Here is a 23869-nt window from a genome sequence, read left to right on the forward strand (position 1 = left end):
ATCTGCCGATTCAGCCTGGAAGCAAACAGATCCATCTGACCCAGACCCCAAATATCCTGCAGCCATTGGAATATGTTCGACAGTAATTTCCAATCGCTGTAGTCCCTGAGATGCCTGGAATTCCAATCCGCAATTAGATTGGCCTAACCCCGAATATATTCCGCTATTACAGTTATCTGGCGGTTCAGGCAGTAATGCCAGAAGTCCTTGGCAATCTCCACCAACAGGGACGATCTCGTCCCTCCCAATTTGTTTATGTATCTCGCTGCCGATACATTGTCCATCCGTAGCAGGATGCAGCAGGAGGTCTGCTTGGGGGACAGGGTTCGAATCGCAAAGGAACCCGCTAGGAGTTCCAGACAATTTATGTGTAGAGATAGTTCCTGGGGAGACCACCATCCGCCTGTGGAGATATCGCCGCATCGCGCCCCCCCAACCCCAACGACTGGCGTCGGACTCGATGACCACTTCGGGCAGGGAGCCAAAAATGGCTCTCCCGTTCCATGCTTCCATGTGGCCTAGCCACCATTGCATCTCGTCCCTTACTTCCTGTGACAGGGGAACCAGGTCTGTGTATGCCAGACCCTTCTGTAGGTGTTGAATCTTGAGCCTCCGTAATGTAGTGGCCCCGGGAAAAAAAAAAAAAATCACTTGAATGGATGATGCCAATAACCCCACTACTCTGGCAATAACCCTGAGAGAATCCATCAGCTTGCCGAGAATGGCTACTATCTCTTTTTTCAAGTCCTTGAGCTTCGTTTTGGGAAGACGCACTTGGGCCGTCCGGGAATCTATCACAAAACCCAGAAACTCCGTCGTCTGAGACGGGATCAGGGCCAATTTGGAATGGTTGATTACAAACCCCAGACTCTGTAAGAGAGAGACCATCATCTGGAGATGATGTGAAACCAATTCCGGACTGTGAGCCATTATCAGGATGTCGTCCAGGTAGATAATCATGAGTATTCCCTGCTCCGCAAACGTGCAACCACCGGCTTCATCACCTTGGTTAAACACCAAGGAGCCGAGGAAAGCCCGAAAGGAAGAGCCAAATACTCGAACCACCGACAGTTCCATTGAAATTGCAGGAAACAACGGTGTGGAGGAAAAATGGGAATGGACAGATAGGCATCCTTGAGATCTAGTCTGACCAGCCAATCTCCCTGCTTTAACAGGTCCGCCAAAAGGTGGATCCCTTTCATTTTGAAATGTTTGTAAATGAGGTAGTGGTTGAATTCCCTCAAATTCAGGACCAGTCTGTGACCCCCACCTTTCTTCAGGACCAGAAAAATATTGCTGCAAAAACCGTGCGGCATAAAGCTATTGCGTGTTTTTGCAGCAATTCTTCTATTTCGTGGTCTATAAAAATGCATTCTTGTTGGGAAAAACAGAAAGGATTCGGAAGTGTGCCCTGACAGGGTGGCTCGTAAAATTCCAGTTGGAACCCTTGAACAGTCTGAATTATCCACACATCCTGGGTAAGGTTGCGCCAATTGTGTAGAAAGAATTGAGTGCGACCCCCCCAAAGGTAGAAGAGACAAATATGACACTCTTACCTGCGGAGTTCTGTGCTTGAAAGCCCGCTCTGTTGCCACCTCCTTGGAACCGGCGTTTGTTGAATCGAAGACGAGTGGGTAGAAGGTTCCCCCTCTAGTAGAGTCCCAATCACCTTTTCCGTGACCGTAGTCACCTCTGGGGGGACCTTGATTAGCGAAACGGCCTGACGAGCGTCCCCTGCCTCGTCCGGCCCTGTTGTAAAGGCCTTGGGTAAACACGCGCTTGATTCCTGATTGAGCCTTATCCAAGGATGTAAAAGTTCCCACATACTTTGACACATCCTTCACAAAACCGTCTCCAAATAGGTTGCCCTCTGCGAGGGGCCTGGGTTCTGCATTTACCAGATCGGTAAGATTAGTGTCCATACGCATGAGCAAGGACTTACGTCGTTCAGTAGATATGGCACAGTTGGCATTGCCAAGCAGGCAAATGGCTCTCTGCGTCCATCCTGCAAGGCTATCCGGATCCACAGGGTTCGCAGTTTCCTTGGCCACCAGCGCCATCTCCAGTATTTTTGCGAGGGGTCCTACTACGTCAAGGAGCTTGTCCTGACACCCTCTCCAGGCACGATCTATCCCTTTATTGGGGTCTCTGGCAAACTGCTTTAGAAAAGTAAGTAGACTTATGTCTATTTCGGGAGTCTCTGCGACTTTATCAGGTAGGTCTGGTCGAGGGCACTCCGACCTAAGTCGGTTGCGGACCTCCTTGTCAAATCCTTTTCGGATGTTCTCATGCAAGTATTCATTGACCTCGGGCGCTGGAGCCCAGTACGACGATCTGGGATGTACTATTTCACTAGGATCGAAGGTGAAAGGAGTATTGGTTGGAGCCTCGGGAGCGAAGAAGGCACTTTCTTGGTCTTCTTTTTGGGAGGGGCATCGTCATCAGTTGTAGTAGCATCGGTATCAGTGGCCGTGGTATCGGAGTCCCCATAGACCTTTTGCTTGCTCTTTGCCTTGCCTCCCGTGGAATATTCGTGATCGCCTGCAGGTGGCGGAAGTGAATCCAGGGCCGTCGATGGCGGCATGCTACGCGCTTTGACTACGTCAGTAGTTGGGCACGCAGTACGTTTGTCTTTAGTAAAACCATGACGTTTGGCAAAACTTTCAAGCTGCTTGGTGATAGGTTTCAGCGCAGCTGCCAATGCTTGTTGCACAGTATTGGGAACTGTGGTCTCTAGAGCCCTGTTCACCGAGGATTGGACGGAAGCGTCCAGAGCCTCCACTATATTATCATCCAGGACAGTCTCCTGCTGTCCCTCATAATAGACATCCTCCTCATCCTCATAGCGCACCCACTTAACCATGGTAATAAGAATAATGCAGTGGGGCAGAGTAATTAATGTCAGATAAGCTTGTCAAGTGACATAAAAGTATATATTGGAGGAGTAAAAAAGGGGGGGCAGCCCACATGCACACAAAAAAGTTAATATTTATACCAAGCCCCCTCAGCAAAAGCTGTATTCAGATTATTGCAGTCTATTATAGGCGTAGGAGCCGAAAATAAGCTATTCCTGGAGTGTGTGCTCACTCCTGCAGGGCGACAATTCTTTCAGCCAGTCAGGCGTCCTTCCTACTACCGGTTGTGTTCAAAACGCGGTAGGAATGGCAAAAACGGGCCGATCTCGGCACGTGCAGCCCAACGCGAGCCCAAAACAAGCCCAAAAGTAGCCCGAATCGGATTGCGTGGGCTGCACACGTCGGACGGGAACCACCCGGCTCTTGCGGCGCACCAGGGAGATGAGGGAAGCCCAAAACACCGGCGCTTGAAGCGCTTCGACCCAACCGGTCGCTTTCACGCCGCCCAGCGGCTTGGTACCTCCGCGCCTAATGCGCGTCTTTTAAAGCTCTATTCCAGCAGCGCTGGGGATCGGAGCAAAGCTCCCGCTTATGGCGCAAACACCCCCTATAAAATGCTGAATGAGGCAGCAACTGTAAGTAAGACAAAACCCCTAAAATACATAATAACAGGCATGCACATTGACAATAATTTCTGAAGCGCAACGCGCTCTATTGTCCCTGGCAGATAATGATCAATCCAGTATTCAAATATTACAGCGTGAGGGGTACTTATCTCTTGCTGTGAGCAGCAAAGAAAGAGGGTGATGGGACAGAAACCAGGGCTCTTAGGGAGGGATAAGGAGGCGTGGCTGACGCAAAGTACCATGGACAATGTAGTTAGTTTTACTAAATTGTATGTTTTACTGGCTGCTGTGATTTATGCAGTAAAGAAGGAGAAGCATAATCCGAAGCCTCCGGTCCTGTAATAGAATCCGACTCTCAAATGACAGCGTCAAGCGCACTGACCCACCAAGCTCTCCTATCACCTTATTGAACAGAGAGAATCTCCACAGTTAGTGACACACAACGTAGGTAAATGGAGTGCTAGCACGCCTGTTTTTCATACATTGAAGCTTTCATTCAAACCAACATTTTGGATGCAGAGCAGATATTGCACATTGAATATCCAGGAAGGTAGTAATAATTTTCATGGTTTGCTTTTGCTAGCTATAAGATTTTTTTTCTTTTTCTGAGGAGTCAGAAGATAAACATTGGAAGTCCTTTCACAAGATCCCTTTGGAACAAGATGTTTTAATGAAGTGATCTTCAGGCATTCTCTCGAAGGACCTTCTAACAGTCCTAATCTCTTTGGTCGTTTTCTCCTGTTTTAGGAGGACATAACTTTGAAAAGTTACTTTCACAGAGACAGCAAGGGGAAAGACTATAACATGTAAACAAAAGGACTTCCAAGGGTGATGGAGAGCAATTTTCACTGAATCAGATGTCTTTCCAATTACAGCGATGGGCTGATCCAGTGCATAACAAAGGCTGCCACTAAGCATTGGATTTTCATATCCCACAAGTCATCTTCTGCCCAGAGTTGAACACAGTGCTCCAGAAATTAAGCAGCAGTACACCAACCATCGTTTTAAAATAACAGTAGATGTTAGTTTGTGAAGCCAGTAATTTGACCACTTGAATACAAACATAGTTATATAAGGACATGTTCTGATGCAAGTGCAAAATAACAATAAGAAATATAGCTTCAGATTACAAGCCATATATTATTTAGGAACAGTATTTGCAATAAGGGTGGATGTGGGGTGGCATGATTCAACAACAGGAAGACAGGGTTTTTCACACTCCGCAGTAGCTTAACTTAGGGAATCCAAGCTATTTTGGAAATGCGTGGCATCTTGGAGTCAATCCAGAGCACCAGAAATTTAGCAGATTCCACAATAGAGAATTTGCTGAGATCTGAAGATAAAAGACAAAACTTTGACTTACTGTAGTTTTACTTCAAACAGGCTTTTGCCTTCCGACCACAACTGCTGACGGGCACCTCTCCAAATTCTGATGGCATCAGCTTGAGAAGGTACAGTAAGAGCGAGTAATGCGTCATCAGCAAACTGTTGATGAACATACCATACTACTAACAGCATCATATAGACATTTAATAAAGATAGTAAAGGAACCCGGGAGCACTCCACAATGCACAATGGGGTAGCTTCATCAGGAGCATGCAGGCCATTCACAAAGGGAAAAACCACAGTGCAAGTAGACTAGCAACGTGTGGACAAACTATTAGATTTTGCCCAATTATGTGCATCTAATCGTCACTTGGGTGTGCAAAAAACATAAAATGTCACATCCAGATGGTGGGAACAGGTATTTACAGATGAAGCAAGAACTGGGGTGAAACTGGAAATGTGGCAAACGCCCAGAAAGTTGAAACTTTATAGGTATTTAGTAACATTTCCATTGCATTTTCCATTCTCATTTATGCTCTTAATTCTTCTCTAAAAAAGATATGAGTTTATAAATAGCGTATGAAAAGATTCCCAAACATTCCCAAATTAATGGCGGTTGAAGGAGGAGGCGTTTATCCACATGGACAGAAAGAGAAAAAGGTGTGCCTTTATAAATAGCTACGAAGAGGCGAATATTCGGCCATTCGAAAACCCGCTGGTTTAGGGTTCATTGCACACAGATGAATATATTGTTTTCATTGTTGTAAGGGTGTATGCTTTGGGATTTTTTGACTCTCCTGTAAGTTGTAAATCTACACAATACCAAGGTGGAGCTCTGGAGAAGTAGATTTAAGATTTTTAAAAAGATGTTCAATTTGTCTCAATATATTTAATTTCCATCCGCTGTCATTAGACAAAGAGGAGGGTAGCCAGTTTGCTAACTCGCTACGCGGTAAGTACTTGTGACAAGCAGGGAACCTTTCCTCTAGTCAGGATAAGGGGGTACACTCCTAAAATAACCCCTGCTCACCCTCTAGGTAGCTTGGCGCGAGCAGACAAGGCTTATCTCAGAGCATTATAGGTTAAGCATTTGTGAACACATACAGTAACCAAGTGACAACACTACAAATGGACACCACACAGGTTTTATATTAAAAATAAGGATTCTTTATATAGGGTTACCACAAGACCATTAAACGACAAAAATACACAATGCTGTTACTTTAGATGGTAGAATTTTGCTTAGTTCTCTTAAGTTCTTAAATGCGACACTTTAAGTCAATGTACCTTTTAGATGCGACACGCAAGGCAACAAAAGTGTTGCAACGATATTGATGCGATTAAGTTTTTGGTGCAAAGAAATAAAGACGTGAAGATCTTCCAGATGCGTTCCGCTTCTCCGATGTTGCGAGAAGACTCGACTCGATGCATCAGCTACAACGGCGTCACCCTTTACGCAATGCGACGACAGCGGCCTTGGCAGCGGCATTCTTCTCCGACGTTTGCGAGACGCTTCCGCTCGATGCGAGGTTGCAGCGGCGACACCCCTTTACGCGATGCGACGACAGCAGCTCCGACGGCGGCATGCTTCTCCGTGGATGCGAGGTGCTTTTCTTGATGCGGTGCAATGCGACAGCTACGATGTCTGCGATGGCGACACGCTTCTTCTTCGATGCGAGACTCTCCTCTTGATGCGGTGCGATGCGTCAGCTACAATGGCTGCGATGGCGACACGCTTCTTCGGCGTTGCAAGACACTTCCTGGATGATGCGAGACGTTTCCGCTCGATGCGATGCTGCAGCGGCGACACACTTTACGAGATGCGACGACAACAGCTCCGACGGCGGCACGCTTCTCCTTGAGACGCGCTTCCAGCTCCTTGCGACACGCAGTCCCTCAGAAGGCCCAACAACAGCAGCAGGCACTTCCAAAGAACTCTGGGGAGCTGGGGGTGAAGTCTGTTGTTCCTGAGACTTCAGCAGGAGGCAAGCTCTATTCCAAGCCCTTGGAGGTCTTTTTAAGCACAAGTCGAAATGAAGTCTTTTGTAGTCTTTCTCCTCTCCTTCAGCGGCAAGGCAACCACTGCAGCCCAATCCCCCAGGTCAGGGACAATACTCCTCCTTACAGCTTTCCCAGTTCCTTCTCCTCAGGCAGAGGTTCTTCTTGTCAAGCAGGATCTATTTTCTTGGGAGCATGGTCCCAATACATATACCCCCAATTCCTTTGTTCCTCTGGGATAGAGGGGCCTTTGCCCAATCCAAACCAGTTCCTGAGCACTTTTGTTGACATAACTTTGACTTTCTATTCAGGGTGCAGGGCAGAGACATCAGCCGCTCCACAGGAGGTGGAGCCAGTATTGTGGTGGCAGAGCACAGCCCTATTCAGAGTCCAGGTGCATTCCTCCCACCCATCTGGATGTCAATCTCTCTATTCACCACCAGGCTACCTAGCCCTGCCCCTCTGGGGTTCCCCAGCCCTGTCACTCACACAAACCAGACGGGCAGATACACATCATAGCAGAGGCGGGCTGAAATGGTCAGGCAAGCAAATACCAACTTTCTAAAAGTGGTATTTGCAAACACAGAATATTAAAATAAACTTCACTAAAAGATGTATTTTATTATTCTGAGTTCAGGCATACTAAACTCGATTTTCTACCATGTTCCCTGGGTCTGTTAGGATCATAGGATGTAACAATTCTGGCCTATGGGAACAGGTAGCCTTGCAATAGTGAAAAACGAAAATGGCTGTAATTCACTATTAGGACATGCCACACACATCAGGGCTGGTCCTACCTTATGCTTACAATGCACCCTGCCCTTGGGCCTACCATAGGGGTGACTAATATGAAGTTAAGGGAAGGTTTAGGGACTGGGAAGTGGGTGCACTTGCCCAGTCAGCATGACAGTACCAGACTGCACGCAGGTTCTGCAATGGCAGACCTTAGACACATTTTACTAGGCTGCATCTGTGGGTGGCACAACCAGTGCTGCAAGCCCCCCAGCAGCATTTGTATTTACAAGCCCTGGGAACTCCTGGTGCACTTTACTGGGGTCTGACAGTAAACCAAATAAGCCAATCATGGAATCCAACCACCATATACATTTTAAATAGGGAGCACTTGCACTGTGGCACTGGTTGGCAGTGGCACAGTGCTCTGAGCAGCTAACACCAGCAAAACACATGAGGCACAGCGACAAAAAGTGGAAGGGAGACTCACGCCAAGGTGCAAGGTCTAACACAGGTCAATTATTTACGAATGAGAAGGTGCAGCTGTCGCACATGCCACTTATGAAATCGTGCCGTTTCCCCTGGGCTCTAGAGGATGCGCGTTAACAAATGGTCTCCTTCCACAGTTCCAAGACACCAACCAAGCTGAAATCAATCCTGGAAAAGACAACCTGAAGAAGAAAGTATTCCTATTGTGTGGATTCCCAGCTACCATGCTTTCCACATACTGCAGGTTTGTGCAGTAAAATACTGTTGAACAGCAACACTCCTGCTGCACCTAGCGACACAAGGTTTGCATGCATCTAGCTGCAAAATACCACACCCTTTGCAACAGGCGGAAGGCTATACTCCAACCAGGCCAGGTGCAATGAAACACACCAATCTGCACCCTATGAAATGTGACACTCCCACCATGCCAAGCGAGAAATTACGGCTTGGCCACGCCCTGTTCAAAATAAGAGTTCAACCAAGGATAGTTCAAAGCAGGTGGAGCATGTCGGAGACCGTACCCTGCTTGAGCACTACCTCAGGATAGCTCGCCAAACACTGCTTTAAGAAATAGTTAGCACCTACTTTCAAAACCCGAAAAGGCAGAGCCTTCAAATCGTTTACTGGTACAGTGAGAGAAACTAATGGCCATGAGGCACAGGGTCAGACTGATTTGCATATGGCCATGTCTGAACTGGGGTGGCAGAGTGGGCTAAACAACGGTGATGGATTAAACCCAGATCCGTTGACTGGGGGTGAGTGCTTGCAATGTTCAACACTCCGTCCATCATTTCCTTTGGTTTTTGCTTTGTTCGCCATAAGTTGGCAGGGTATGCTCAGACGGGAGTCCCTTGCTCACTTTGCCACTGGATTCAAGCAAGCCTGGCTGAAGACGGCTGAAATGCCAGAAACTGGTCCTAGGAAGCTTGTTTCCGGTCCAGGGAAGACATGGCTTGGCAGTTCGGGCTGGACTGTTCCCATGAGGCACAGGGTCAGACTGATTTGCATATGGCCATGTCTGAACTGGGGTGGCAGAGTGGGCTAAAGAACGGTGATGGATTAAACCCAGATCCGTTGACTGGGGGTGAGTGCTTGCAATGTTCAACACTCCATCCATCATTTCCTTTGGTTTTTGCATAATAAAAGAACAGCTGTGCTTCCACAGAGCACACTTCTCTCCCCTGAATAGCCAGGCTCATTACAAAGCTGGTAATTGTACTTCTATTACTGTCTACCGGACAGTCTCGATACTCATTCTAAAACCTCAGTTTGCTATCCCACCTTTTTGTCTAATAGTCACGAGTGGAGCTTAAATATATAGACACAAATTAAACATATTTTTAAAAAAAATCTTAAATCTTCTCCTCGCAGGTTTCGACTTTGGTACTGAATAGATTTACAGCTTTTATGATATTCACAAAATCCCAAAGCATACACTCTTAAAACCATGAAAATAATATATTTATGTGTATGTAATGAACCCTAAACCGTGAATTTTCGAATGGCTGGATATTTCTTCGCATCTTCCTAACTATTTATAAATAAAAACACATTACTCTTTCTCTGTTTCCCTCTGTGTAGATAAACGCTCGTACTTCAACTCCCATATATATATGGGAAGGTTTAGGGATTTTTTTTTTCCACACAATTTACACACTTTCCCCACCCATTTTTGGATCATATTTAAGAGCATAAATGAGGATAGAAAAGAAAATGGAAATGTAGCTAAATACTTGTAAAGTTGCAACTTTCTGGGACATTTCCAGTGTCACCTAGACTTTCCCAGAGTTTCCCTCGTGTGTAAATACCTATTCCCACCACCTGGATGTGATATTTCTAAAAGCATTATTTGCACACCCATGTGACAATTAGGCGCACATAACTGGAAAACATCTACCATTTAATCAACATGCTGCTATAGTTCCCCTTTATTTATTTGCACGCGTGCTCCAGGCGGAGCTACCTAAGTTTGCAGAGGTGGAGCAGGAGTAAAGGAGTACATTATGACACGCTACCCACAGTAGATGAATTTTATTATCATGGACATCTTACTTTTCCAATGACATATTTAAACTTAAGCGGCAGTGTAGGACCGGGGGTCACCAGGCCCTATGGGGGTAGCGTGGCACGAGCAGGTAGGCATCCAAGGGCTTACGTGTAAAGTGGCCATACAGCGCACGCATCCACTGAGACAGGAAACGCACGCAATAATTGACTGCACACAGTGGTTTGGATAAAACCAATCAGTTTTATCTAGATCAACCTTAGGATCAAAAGCATTTCATTAGGAATAGATTAGCAGTTCATTCCAACATCAAAACCTGGCCTTGAACCACAGCGCGACACCTGGTGATCCTGGGGAGCGTCAAACACAACGTTTACGCAAAGCGCTGCACATAACAAGTCAATAGCTTTTAAAACATGGCATTTAACATAGCGCTGCACATAGCAAGGCAATAGCGCTTTAAAACATGGCATTTGACATAGCACTGCACATAGCAGGGCAATAGCGCTTTAAAACATGGCATTTGACTTAGCGCCGCACATAGCAACTCATTAGCATTTCAAGTAGGGCTTCCTAACACAGCACTGCACATAGCAACTCAAAAGCGCTTTAAATATGGCAATACACCGAAGCATGAAACATGGTATTTCATGACCCTGTGAAACATGGTAATTCTCTGAAGCGCTAAGCAGCCTATAACACTGGAGCGCTAAACATTATGTTTACTTTTGAGCCCGGGACCAAAGCGCTGCATCCGCGCATTGAGGGAGGCGTTATTTCAGAGCCTCGCTCGAGTTAGGGCATTAGATTCCAGCCGTGGTGCTAGGCAGTCTGAGGCAGGGGTGAACAGTCCCCCCTATCTTCCTCAATAGGCCTCGATAGTTATGGCCGCCGTCTGCCGGTGTCGGGCCCTGTCCGTCGGGCTAGGGGGCTAAATACCTGTCAGTGGCTTCCCCCATGGGGGAGGGGCGTGCTCCGGGCTCCACGGGAGCCTCCCGCCCTCTGCCCCTGGGGGGGGGGTTACCTGGTTCTTCGGCCCTAGCGAGGCCCTTGCGAAGCAAGGCCCTTGTTCTTCGACCCCTCGCGGGTCACTCCAGAGGACCCTCGGCTGGGCGGGGGCTCACTCACTCTCGAGCCTCTCCCGCCAGCCGCGTGCGCCGCCCGGCGGTGTCCGGGCCGAGGGGGATGGCGCTGGGCTGTCGTGACAGGGTTAGAAGCAAATCGGTGCGAAAGCCACTAACCTGACCAGAAGGCAGCAGGGACGGTGTTCAGAAGAAAGTTCCTTCCTTCCCGATGGCGCGTCGTTCCCCAGAGAGGAGTACACTACTCTGTGGGAAGACGCCCCCCCGGGGGAGAAGGGAGTAACAAAGGATGGCTCTGGGAGGTACTCCTTCAGGACGGCTATGGAGAGTCTCGGTATCCGCTCCCGTGTTGTAGGAGTACTGTATCAACAGAAAGTAACAAAGGCAGGCGTTAAAGGGAAGGAACGTAGTCTCTCCTGTGGAGAATTACTACCCTTTTACACAAGTGATTTCTATCCCACCCTCCTACCTGAACGTGAGTAGGTTTGAGCGAAGGAGCTCCCCGTCTGGGGAGACACAAAGGGGAAACAAGAAGTCTAGCTATTTAGGTAAATAATTATAGCAAGTAGATGAACAAAAGGTAGGACAAATACTAGGTGTACAATAAGAAAGTAACCATTCTCAACCGTAAAAAAAATTTCTTCCACACACAAATATTAGTTAGAAAAATATATAAAATGTTTATTTTTCACTTTTTATCCTTCATTGGAAACTATTGAGTTGTTAATTGTTCTTTTTTGCATATAATTCATCATTAAACATTTATACAAACAATGTAGACATAGAGTTAATAAAGACAATGCAATGAATGAAGAACATTTAGACAATTCTATAAATAAATGTAAACATATAGAGTTGATAGAAGCAATGCGGTAGATGGAGAACTACGCGCGTTTCGGCCTTACAGCCTCCGTCAGGAAACCGTCTATTGCTTAAAGTTGCTCTATATTGGTATAGAGTTCCTAGACCAGAAAGTCCCAGATGGAACTTCAAATCTTAATTGCTCCGAGATGTAAGTTTGGGCAAGACAAAGTTATAGAAGGCCTCTATTTCATGGTTACATGTTCATGATTCATACCACTCTGCCAGACAGCCTGTGTATATCTTTATACTGTTTATATCGCTAATCTGGACGACCTTTCAAGGTGAAATACCAACGTGGATGACGACGGATAATAAAGATTGACTCCTGATAGGTCCCGGTATAGATAGGGGGTCCGTAATGAAAAGCGACGTGATAATGCTGAGGTGGTGATTTTAGAAGAAGGAGGATAATGTAGATAATACCGCCTGAACCTCATTCTCTTTTTGGATGATTATACAGATGGCTCCGATAGATGTGAAGAGGGTGCTTCACTCAAACAAGAAGTCTAGTGCAGGATCCTCTTCGTATCGGTGGCTCCGAGAGGCGTTTGAATTCCCAGCAGTTAAGCCTGTCTCACACTCACGCGGTTAATAGCACAATGTGGGTATAGCCGCTCAATGTCACTGCCAATGTAGTCTCCCTCTGTAAGTAGCCAGGGAAATACAGGGAACACGCGTTGAAGTGCACGCGCGAAGGTCCCAAGTACCTAGGTTAATGGAGGATCCCAGCTAAGTCCGGGAAAATGAAAAGCGAGGGTCTCACCCGAGCAAGGAGCCCTACCTGTTCCTTTTACAAGTGATGCGGAAAGTCACGTAAGAAGGCGCCCGACCTCCGGCGGGGTAGCACCATCCGCCTGGCGCTAGCCTGAAGTGCAGAAAACCGCTCCGGGAAGCCTCGCTGCAAACGGAGTCCTTGACGGGTGGAAAAGGGCCCGACCTCCGGCCGGGAAGCACCGTCCGCCTGGCGCTCGCGGGTTGCTTCGGATCGGAAAAGATTGTCAAGCCCGGTTTCCTGAAACGGGCGGGGCTATATAGCTGCCCAATCAGGGAGCTCGCTGGTTCTGGCGCTGCATTGGAGAAGAAGGGGGTGTTCTGGGAAGTGTAGTTTTTTGGCCTTGGCATGTCGTTTGAACGGGGGAACTGGGTTTCGGCAGCCGTTCCGTACGCAGGTCATGACATGGGCTCCCGGCCAGTCCAGACGTAGCCGGGGAGCTCCACGGGGACTTCCTTCAGGCTTCCGAGGCCCTCGCCCACAGCCGCCAATGACAGCACGGACTGAGGGGGCGCGGCCCTCTCCACGAATGGCACAGCGGCGGGGGCGGCGTTTGGCAGTCCGCCCCCGTCAGGTGACTGGAGTCGTTGGCTTCGGGCCTACGCGGCCTCGGCAAGACGTCCCGGCCCAACGAGGCCTCCACTGCGTTCCGGCGGCCTTCTCCGCCCTGGGGGGCCGCGTTACCTCGGCAGCGACGGGGCCCAGGTGATGGCAGGGGACAATCTCATGGCGGTGACTGATTTCTTTCGGAGTTCCCCGACTGGGGTGGCAGAAATTAAGGGTTAGCCTCTAGCCTGGGGGGGTGGCGATTTATTCGGCGCCCAGCGCCCCCTTTCTCCCACAATGACGCCCTAGCTCAGGGAAGGTAGGCTGGGAGGCGGCAGGCCACACGCCGGTGGCAGAACAAGTTAGAGGGGGGCCGGCAGCTGGGATTGCAGCACTCACCAGCAGAGCACAGTCCAGTAAAATGTAGCGCCCACCAATTTTAGCACTCTCCTTCCGCAGGCAGCTGGAATATCGCGCTCTCTTTCCGCCGGGACTGCAGTCAGGGTCCCACGAGGCGCTTGCTGGTTCCTGCGCCCTTGGTTGAGGGTCTCTTGAGTTGGTGGCTGAAGGCTGACTAATTAGTCTCTGCCGGTCGTCCCTGGGTTCTCCTCCCGCCGGGCCAGATCAGTGGGTTAGTTCAGGATCCCTCACTCAACTTAAAAGGCAGCGCCTAGGCCCTGTCACTTCCAGTGGCTTAGGTCCCTGTCTAGGCCCTACTGCCTAAAACTCCTGCGGAGGTTCCTCCAGGTCAGCATCGCCCCAACTATAGTTTTCCCTCGCCCTGTGGACAGTGGAGGGGTATAGGTAAGCTCAGGGCCCAGCACACAGGCCCATGTGGCGGTAACCCCTGGCAGCAGGTCCCCTCTCTCTCAGGTCCACCCTCTGACTGAGCACATGGCAGCCCAGCTCCGCCCTTTATACGCCCCTCACCCCACCTTCCAGACAGTGCCAGAAGCTTCTAGAAGCGTCTGGGGAAATTGGGTCTAACTGGCCTAGGGGGAGGTGTAGAGCACCCTGGGTGCCAGGCTTCCCTCCCAAAAGCTGGGGTTGCTGGGAAAATAACCACTAGACTGTTAACCCAGCTCAGTCAGACGGCACAATCACACAGCCATGGCATCCATTTTAAAAGTTATATGTTTTAAAATGGGGAAACTCAGTCTGTGTACATCTTTGAACAGTATTCAATATTTGCATTCAAATATCATGTAGTTTCCCATGAAAGCGAAAAATTCAGGGAAAAGGGCCAAGTCCAACAGGCAGATACCAAAATGATCGTAAATTTAAGTTAATATGTACATTAAAGTCCATTATTACAACTTTCAGAATCCCTGCGAAAGCATACAAAAGGAACAGCTACCGACATTTCACTACGGTGTGCACGATTTCACACATTCACTTCTAAAAATTAGAAGAAAACAAGAAAACAAATTTGATATAGAAACTGGTAACCTACACAGTGTGCATTTCTCGAGCACGCAGCTCAGCACACAGGACATGTATGGAACCACACATGCAGCCTATAGTCTCGGTTATTCATTTCCTATGCAGACTGTGGTACCGACGGACAAGGCATTAGAAGCGGATTTGGGAGTGAGGGGTGGGGGGGGCTGGGGGGGGGGGGAGCCAACCACAAGCCAGTGAATGTGTGTAAAAGGCCGCTTTATAGAAACAGGTGCACATAACATTATTATTCCTCTGCAAACACCTTACAAAACTAAACCTCACTAAATAACCAAATACCTGACCCTTAACCCTGCCCCTAAAATTTTCTTGAACCCGCCCCACCCGTACCTTACAACATTACAAACAATACAATGAAATGCATCAAAATATATAACCCCATAACTTCAACACATCCGTTAAACAATCTCCCCTGCCTGCTTCTTTACAACTGTCAATCACCGAACATGTATAATCGAACTAGGAATTAACCTGCCTACCCTTTCCCTGTCGATAACCAAAATCCAACAATAACCAAAAAAACCTCTGTAAACCCTGGCAAACTTCCAACAACCCCCGCACGGCACCTGTTCCAAGCGGCAGTACATAGCCAGCCCCTTGCTCACCTGTCCCAACAAAGCCACCGAAAACCAGAAAGAAAAAAAAAATGGGCGGGGGGGGGGGGGGGGGGGGGCAGGGGTTTAAATCAAAAGACCCCCAGACTAAAGAAAAAACACAGAGGTGGTGGGGGGGGGGGGGGGGAGAATTAATCCACCTAAAGCTCCCAGCCACCAGGTCACCAAACCTAAAATAGTGGATGGGAGCAGGAGCCCCAAAAATGAATATGCGGGCGACATTTGGACTACCAGAATGGCTGGCCTGCAGTCGGTCCACCCCCCCCCATGGCTGGCCTGAAGTCGGTCCACCCCCTATCCCCCTCCCAAACTGCCCCAGGGGGAGACCTCCCTGCGGTCGGCTAACCCCCCCCCCCCCCCCCCCCCAACTCCCACTGTAATGAAGCAATTGTTAAACCTGCAGGCGGGATGCGTTCACGAGGATTCCATTTCCTGAAGACTGCTAAAATCATAAGTGTTAACAAGGAGGAGACAACACCGTCAAGAACGCTGGGTATTCATCAAGAAGCGACATTCAAATTAAATAAAGGTAATTACTAGAGAGCACATCTTGTAACAGACAGTAAACGCCATGGTAGCCTTGCCCTTGTAGGCAACCCTGGTTTAATAAGTCCATTTCCACAGCACTAGCTCGTGAATGTACTTTTCCTAAGATTCGATGGGTATGCAGAATCGATCTTCTGCTACTTTTATCAGGGCTGGTGGTTTAAATCAACAAGCCAGTCAGTTCCAGGAATGACAATCCTCTTCTATTTCACGGACATACAATAGCCTTAATCGAGGTCTCCCAAAGAAGAGCATCAATTTTTTGGGGTCGCACTGCATTGACTACAGCTCAAGTACACAAACCCCACAAAATCCATCCTCTGCTAGGTGGCCTCTAAAACCAAGTCCCTCGTCTTCCTCACTCCCGTATAAATTACTCAGATGCCTCCCTAGTTTTCGCTTCCAAGCCCCCAACTTAAAAATTTTTTATAATTTTTTTATTAATTTCAATATAATACATCACGTTAAATCTTCTGCTTAGAGGTATATATATATATATATATATATATATATATATCCAGAGCACTCCTACGCCACCGCTTTGGAAAGCGCCCGCAAGTTCACAGAAAGGAGCACGGACCACAGTTTGATGCTCGTGATGATAGTTTATTTCATTTGAGGTAAGCCAGCCATGACGCGTTTCGACTCCGTGGAGCCTTGATCACATATCCCAACAAATGCCACTAACTGCTGAACTCCTTGCATGACGGGTGCCTCCTACGTGCAAGTAGCATGCACGTTAAAAATTAACCAACAAATAGTCCCTCCTTTAGGAACACACAGGAGCACTCACAGGTTCTGTAATCCTTTCTTTAATTCACCCAGCATGACGCGTTTCGTCTTACACGACTTTCTCAAATGCTGTTTTGTGATCAAGAAGGTGTTTGGTAGTCCGATGTTTAAAAAGCCACATAGGCTCCTCCTACACAGCGTTTCAGCAAGGAAGGACTCTGGGTATGGGCCAGTCCCTCCTGATTTGCATAGTCGCCATCTTGGAGTGGGTATCCCATGTCATAGCGTTCTATAGTAGTGAGTTTCTTCGATATTATTCTTAGTGAACTTCCATCTGTAATGGGAACTGGGTCCATCACTCGTTGATCGCACTGTCTCGCTGTGCATTAAAAAAGGAGCCTAACGCTCGTTTTACAGTTCTTTCGTCAGCCGCTTACTTGCCATCGGGTGTCTTTTGTGCCTGAGAGCGCCGATTATTGTAATCAACGCTCCTCATGTAGTCATGATCCAACTCAGTGTTTGGCAGGTTGATCAGACTGGCTGCGTAGGAGGCACCCGTCATGCAAAGAGTTCAGCAGTTAGTGGAATTTGTTGGGATATCAAAATGTGAACTGTCGGAATCGCCGCAGCCAGTCTGATTAACCTGCCAAACACTGAGTTGGATCATGACTACATGAGGAGCGGTGATTACAATAATCGGCGCTCTCAGGCACAGCGAGACAGTACGATCAACGAGTGATGGACCCAGTTCCCATTACAGATGGAAGTTCACTAAGAATAATATCGAAGAAACTCACTACTATAGAACGCTATGACATGGGATACCCACTCCAAGATGGCGACTATGCAAATCAGGAGGGACTGGCCCATACCCAGAGTCCTTCCTTGCTGAAACGCTGTGTAGGAGGAGCCTATGTGGCTTTTTAAACATCGGACTACCAAACACCTTCTTGAACACAAAACAGCATTTGAGAAGGTCGTGTAAGACGAAACGCGCCATGCTGGGTGAATTAAAGAAAGGATTACAGAACCTGTGAGTGCTCCTGTGTGTTCCTAAAGGAGGGACTATTTGTTGGTATATATATATATATATCAGTCATAGTGTTTATCTTTGCAAAAGGGAAATACTTTATTACACATTAAAACTCACTATTATCCATTACAAAAGTTTATCGAGTAGTAAGTCTCTAGTGCACGACTACTACTTTACAGTGAGGATGCCCTCTCGGCTCTCCCTTTGGCTCTTCTTATCTGAAAGATACCCTGGTGTGGATCTTGGACATAGGTGCAAAGCTGGTAGGAATTTGCAGGCACTCAGTCTACCGGGCTTCAGTTCTGGTCCTCCCTCTTTGTGGGAAGACATGTACACTTCAGCTAAGTCAGTCAGCTGCCATGCTACTTGGAAGGAGGCGCAGGCCACAAGGCAGAGTTTGGGGCAGCTATCAATCAATCCATTTATAGAGCGCGCTACTCACCCGTGAGGGTCTCAAGGCGCTGAGGGGAGGGGGGGGGGGGTGTAGCTACTGCTCGAATAGCCAGGTCTTGAGGTGTCTCCTGAAGGTGAGATGGTCCTGGGTCAGTCGTAGGTGTGCGGGGAGGGAGGTCCATGTTTTGGCTGCCAGGTAGGAGAATGATCTTCCTCCGGTGGTGGTTCTGCGGATTCGTGGGACTGTGGCGAGGGTGAGGTTAGCGGAGCGGAGCTTGCGGGTGGGGGTGTAGAACAAGAGGCAGCTGTTGAGGTATTCGGGGCCTTTGTGGTGGAGCGCTTTGTGTGCGTGGGTGAGGAGCCTGAACGTGATCCTCTTGTTGATGGGGAGCCAGTGCAGGTTTCTCAGGTGGGCGGATATGTGGCTGCGGATGTCGAGGAGGAGTCGTGTGGAGGCATTCTGTATGCACTGTAGTCGTTTCTGAAGTTTGGCTGTGGTTCCTGCGTATAGGGCTTTTCCGTAGTCCAGTCGGCTGGTGACGAGGGCTTGGGTGACGGTCTTTCTGGTTTCGGTGGGGATCCACCGGAAGATTTTTCGGAGCATGCGCAGGGTGTTGAAGCGAGAAGATGAGATGGCGTTTACTTGCTTGTTCATCGTGAGGGAGGAGTCCAGGATGCGTGCGTGGTCCGTGGGTGTAGGTGGTGTGCCCGGCGCTGTGGGCCACCAGGTGTCGTCCCAGGCCGATGGGGATTGTCCGAGGATGAGGACCTCCGTCTTGTCTGAGTTCAGCTTCAGGCGACTGAGCTTCATCCATTCTGTGACGTCTTTCATTCCTTCCTAGAGGTTGGTTTTGGCTGTGGCTGGGTCTTTGATGAGGGAAGAGTATCAGTTGTGTGTCGTCAGCGTAGGAGATGATTTTGATGTTGTATTTGCGTGCGATGGCGGCGAGGGGGCTCATGTAGATATTGAAGAGGGTTGGGCTGAGCGAGGAGCCTTGGGGTACGCCGCAGATGATCTCGGTGGCTTCTGAGCAGAATGGAGGGAGGCGGACTCTCTGGGTTCTGTCGGTGAGGAATGAGGTAATCCAGTCTAGCGCCTTTCCTTGGATCCCGGTGTGGAAGAGGCGGGTTATTAGGGTGCGATGGCAAACGGTGTCGAAGGCGGCCGAGAGATCTAGGAGGATGAGAGCGGTTGTTTCTCCGTTGTCCATCAGGGTCCTAATGTCGTCTGTGGCTGCGATGAGGGCGGTCTCGGTGCTGTGGTTGGCTCGAAATCCGGACTGGGATGGGTCGAGCGAGTTGTTTGCCTCGAGGAAAGCATTCAGCTGTTTGTTGACGGTCTTCTCGATGACTTTAGCCGGGAAGGGAAGAAGAGAGATGGGGCGGAAGTTCGAGGTCTTTGGGGTCCGCTGTAGGTTTCTTTAGGAGGGCGTTTGATTTCTGCGTGCTTCCAGCTCTCAGGGAAGGTGGCTGACGTGAAGGAGTTGTTTATGACTTTTCGGAGATGGGGTGCGAAGATGGTGTCTGCTTTGTTGAAGATATGGTGGGGGCATGGGTCAGAGGGGGAGCCGGAGTGGATAGAGTTCATGACGTTGGTGGTGTCTTCAGTGCTGGTGGGGTCCAGGCGTTGAGGGTGTTGGTGGGGGTTGTTGGTTCGGTGACTGGAGGCGGAGTCTGGGGTCCGAAGCGGTCGTGTATATCTACGATCTTTCGGTGGAAGAACGTTGCGAGGGAGTTGCAGAGGTCTTGCGACGGTGTGATGTCGTTGTTGGTGGCGCTGTCGTACTTTAGAATTTGGGACTGCGTAGGAGGCAGGGCCCTACCCCTGTCTATCCCGGTAATAGTGAACCGCGAATGGTTAATGCGGTATGTACAAGTGCTTTGTGTAACGTTTTAGCTATGAATGCACTGTGTATACGCTATTTCACATCACTACGTGGGTTCCATTTTGTATCGGTGGCCATCTTATGGTTGCCCTCACATAGGCTATATAGCATAAAGCGAATACGGGCCTTTTAGAGCACATGTGGCTTTCTTTGACTTTTCTGTGACCTGGGCAGCTTGGCTCCGCTGCCCCAGGTCAAACTGGTCCCACGAGTTCCCCGTCCTCTGGCCACCTGTGATTAGCATCAGGGCTTGACACACCATAAAGTCTTTTCATCCTACACAAGCCTCCAGCTAATCTCTTTCTCACCTGACTGTTCCTGCTTTATGGCTTGTTTTCCAAACAGGAGATGCTCATGTTTATTGGGGCCTATCGATATCTGATGTGGGATCTGAGCCTTGCTGTGTAAATAACTGCGGGCTGGCTTAACTGGAATGTGGGATGGTCATCATGACTCTGCCTTTTCGTTTGTAATGTATACTTTAAATGACCATGCCATAAACCTAGGAATGTATGCCTGAGGCAGGATATTCTGTATTTAAGAAGAAGCCCGTTTCTGTGATTTTTAGCAGTCTCCTGAGAACATACACGCTGTTGTACTTCTAGGATACCTGTAATTGGTCTGCAGCCAATAAACTGATCTTTTTACTTCACCCAGAAGACTCTGTGTTTCTGTAGGTCTGAAACAGGAAGAACCCCGAAGTCATAGGGTGTGTTCCCCTGCACCGCTGGGCTTAAAATACCCAGTACTCCAGTTGGCGCCCAACTCGGCGCGATTTCAGCGGTACCGGTCCAAGCCAGAGGTTCGTGAGGAGCTTTGTGTGGAAATTCTGGAGGAAGGCCGCCACTTCATCGACCCCTGCATGTCGACGTGGTCCGAAAGTCTTTTCTGCGAGGTTCTCCGCGTCCCGACAGCTACGAAGGACTGCTGCCCTGATTAATCACCCTGTTTTGGACCCTTGACGATTTTTTGGTAGAGCGAAACAATCGAGAGAGTCTTCTGGTGACGCCATCGATCATCAATATTCAGTTAAGTATAAGTGGAGCGTCTCCTAGTTTGAATTTGGTATCCTTCGGGATCATTTTGATTTGGTGCTTGCAAGTCCCAAAGCCAGAGGACTCGTGTATTCACGAGACTATCGTATTCGATAATCCTTTGACGTTTGAAACTAGACTAGTGAGCGAAGATGCCTGGTTCTAGTGTATTTTGTAGATTGTTTTGTTTGGGTTGTGGAAGGGATTTCCAGTTAGAGGATTCATGTCCGGTTCCTCCAATTGGAACTCCTACTTATGAGCTTTATGTAAAACATGGCGTGGGCCCCATTGCATATAATGAAGTATGGATCCGATACACCAGAAAGGACGGTGTTTTAAAATGGCCCCAAAATGGTAGTTTCGATACAGATATCTTAGATAATTTGGAAGTTAAATTGTTTAAAAAGAAAGCCCGGCCGGCGATGTTTGATTCTTTCCGCCTATGGCGAAAGGAAGCCAAACAGAAGGAAATTAAGCTAGCGAAAAGAAATAAGAGAGAAAGAGGTATGTCAATGATGCAAGCAGCTGTGCAATTTAAAGATAATGAGGAGGAACAAATGAAGGAACAGTTACATAGACAGCGCAAACTAGGGATTGATAAATGTTACCCTGTTTTGTCACCCCTTGTGCAAGATGAGACAAAAGAGTAAGAGAAAGATTCCCTAATGTCCCATTTGTTAAGTTCGCCACCCCCGTATGTGCAAAATGCTACCGCGCCTCCACAGCTTGTAAATGCGCAGCCTCCAGTAAATATGCCGCAAGCCTTCCCACAACCGCCAGCTCCTCCTCAGCTGGCTACTACCCCTGCAGTGCAGCCCTCTCAAGGGCCGCCAGTTTTGTTACCCGTTACCCCCGCGCTTCCTGCGACTTTGCCTAGCACGCCAGTGGATTCCCCTGGCGCTCCTTCTTACACTACCCAGGTACTTGTATCTGAATCTGTCTTTCTTCCCTCTGTCTATCCCCCCGTTCTCGCCTCAACTTCTCCTTCAGCACGACAACGACTAGCTAATGTAGTTACTAGTTTAATGTCGCCTCTCTTTGGATCATCTAGTGCGACTCCTGGTTTACAACGTAAGCAATTGCGCAGTCAGCTGCCTGATCCTGAAGAGAAAAAGGTATTAGATCATATGGCGCGTAGGTGGATTATTTTTTCTTCACTCTATGAGGTGGAGTCAGTTGTTGACGTTTTTCACCAATGGGATGCCCCGAAACAGAGGTATGTGTTCGAGAAAATGTGTGAAATACTCTGTGAGGAATTGGATGATCATGGTAGAGATCCAAACCCGCAGGAGTTATGTCGAGTGAGATTCGATTTTGGAAAAGGCATGATTGTGGGCCCCGATGTGAATAAAGCAGTTGCGACCTTATTATCTTTGAGGAATGATGATTGTCAGCAGTCGTTGTTTGAGCAGGACTTCCCTGTGGGGAAGAAGGTAAAAGCGCGCCAATATCCAATGCGTGAGGTTCCCCCAGTTTGGAGACCTGCTGATCCAAATGCTGTTCCACCTGTCTTAGCTCATTTTCAGCGTGTTTGGGTGCATGTCCCATGGAAGCGATCTGAGGTGTTAGCGCTTAATCAGACATTGCCTGACCCCCGTAAAAACCCTACAGGGTATTATAAGGAGTTATCCCAAACTGCAGAATCGTGCGTCATGAATCTGGCTGACATAGATATGTTATTTGGGAATGTTGTTCCACAGCCTTTATGGGGATCCATCCGTACTACGGATCATGCTGCAGAACTAGGGGGTACATGGGCTAATATCGTTGCTGCAGACGCTAGACAAGTTGGTGGCGCAAAGCCTGACCCTTTAGTGGCAGAACTCCCTGGTCGAATTATTACATACATGAAGACCATAATGCCCGCGATGCACATAAATTGGGACAAACTATCTGCATGCAAGCAGAAGAAAGATGAGACAGTGTCCGATTTCTTCACCAGGTTTGAAGAAACGTTTATCGACCACAGTGGTCAAGACATGAGCACTGAAGGTGGCCAACGGTTATTTGTTGATAAGTTTGTGCAGAATCTACTTCCTGAGCTATGTAAAAAATTTAAAGATTCAGAAAGTTCTTGGGCTGATTCCTCTTCAGCGCAAATACTGGCTACTGCACAGTATTATGAAAATAGAGACAAAGATGAGAAGGATAGAACAGATAAGAAAACGAAAGAACTAAAAACAAAGGTCCTCTTGCAGCAGGCCTACCCACCACGTGGAGGACAGAATAATTATAGGCAAACACAAGGTATCTATCAGCAGCCCCAACAGTTTCAGAATAATCAGCAAATGAATGGGTATTATCAACCACGAATCCCTGTAGGTCCCAACCAATGTTCATATTGCAAAGAGGAAGGTCATTTTAAATATAGTTGCCCTAAATTAATGCAGCGTAACAGTAATGCGTATGGCGCAAGAGGTAGAGGTGGTCAGCAAGCTCCTAGAGGTAGGGGGCGTGGGAATGTTCCCCAGAACGCGCGTCCTCTTCCGCCTCAAAATACCATAAATAGCTTTGATCAGCAAGCCAACGCGACTGGTAATACAGCCCAGTACTACAATAATGATTATTATGCAGAAGACGACAATGTAGACGATAATGATTACTAGGACAGCCGTAGACAGAGAGAGGGAGTTGTTTCAGTGCCAGTGGATCAGAGCGGACCTTATGTTAAAGTAACTACAGCAAATGTAACGGAGCCATTCCTGCTGGACACTGGTGCTGCAAAGAGTTCAATTATGCATTCAAAACTCCCTGGCGCGCCTTTGTCTGGCGAAATGAATGTTTCAGTAGGTTTTTCTGGCGCCCCAGTTAGGAACCCGATTTCTAGTCCTATGTCTCTTTCTGTTGGACCTTGCGAGCTAAAAGCACCTCTCAT

The 23869-nt window shown here is 48.2% G+C and overlaps 1 protein-coding gene across 2 annotated transcripts in view; it reads right to left on the minus strand.

Moving 5' to 3' along the window:
• Nucleotides 1–23869, minus strand: part of LOC146870105 (rho-related GTP-binding protein RhoA-D) — a 401884-nt gene that overhangs the window by 333757 nt on the left and 44258 nt on the right. The gene's annotated exons all lie outside the window — the stretch shown is intronic.

Source organism: Triturus cristatus, chromosome 1_1, assembly GCF_964204655.1.
Source record: "Triturus cristatus chromosome 1_1, aTriCri1.1, whole genome shotgun sequence".
In the NCBI taxonomy this organism is placed as follows: domain Eukaryota; kingdom Metazoa; phylum Chordata; class Amphibia; order Caudata; family Salamandridae; genus Triturus; species Triturus cristatus.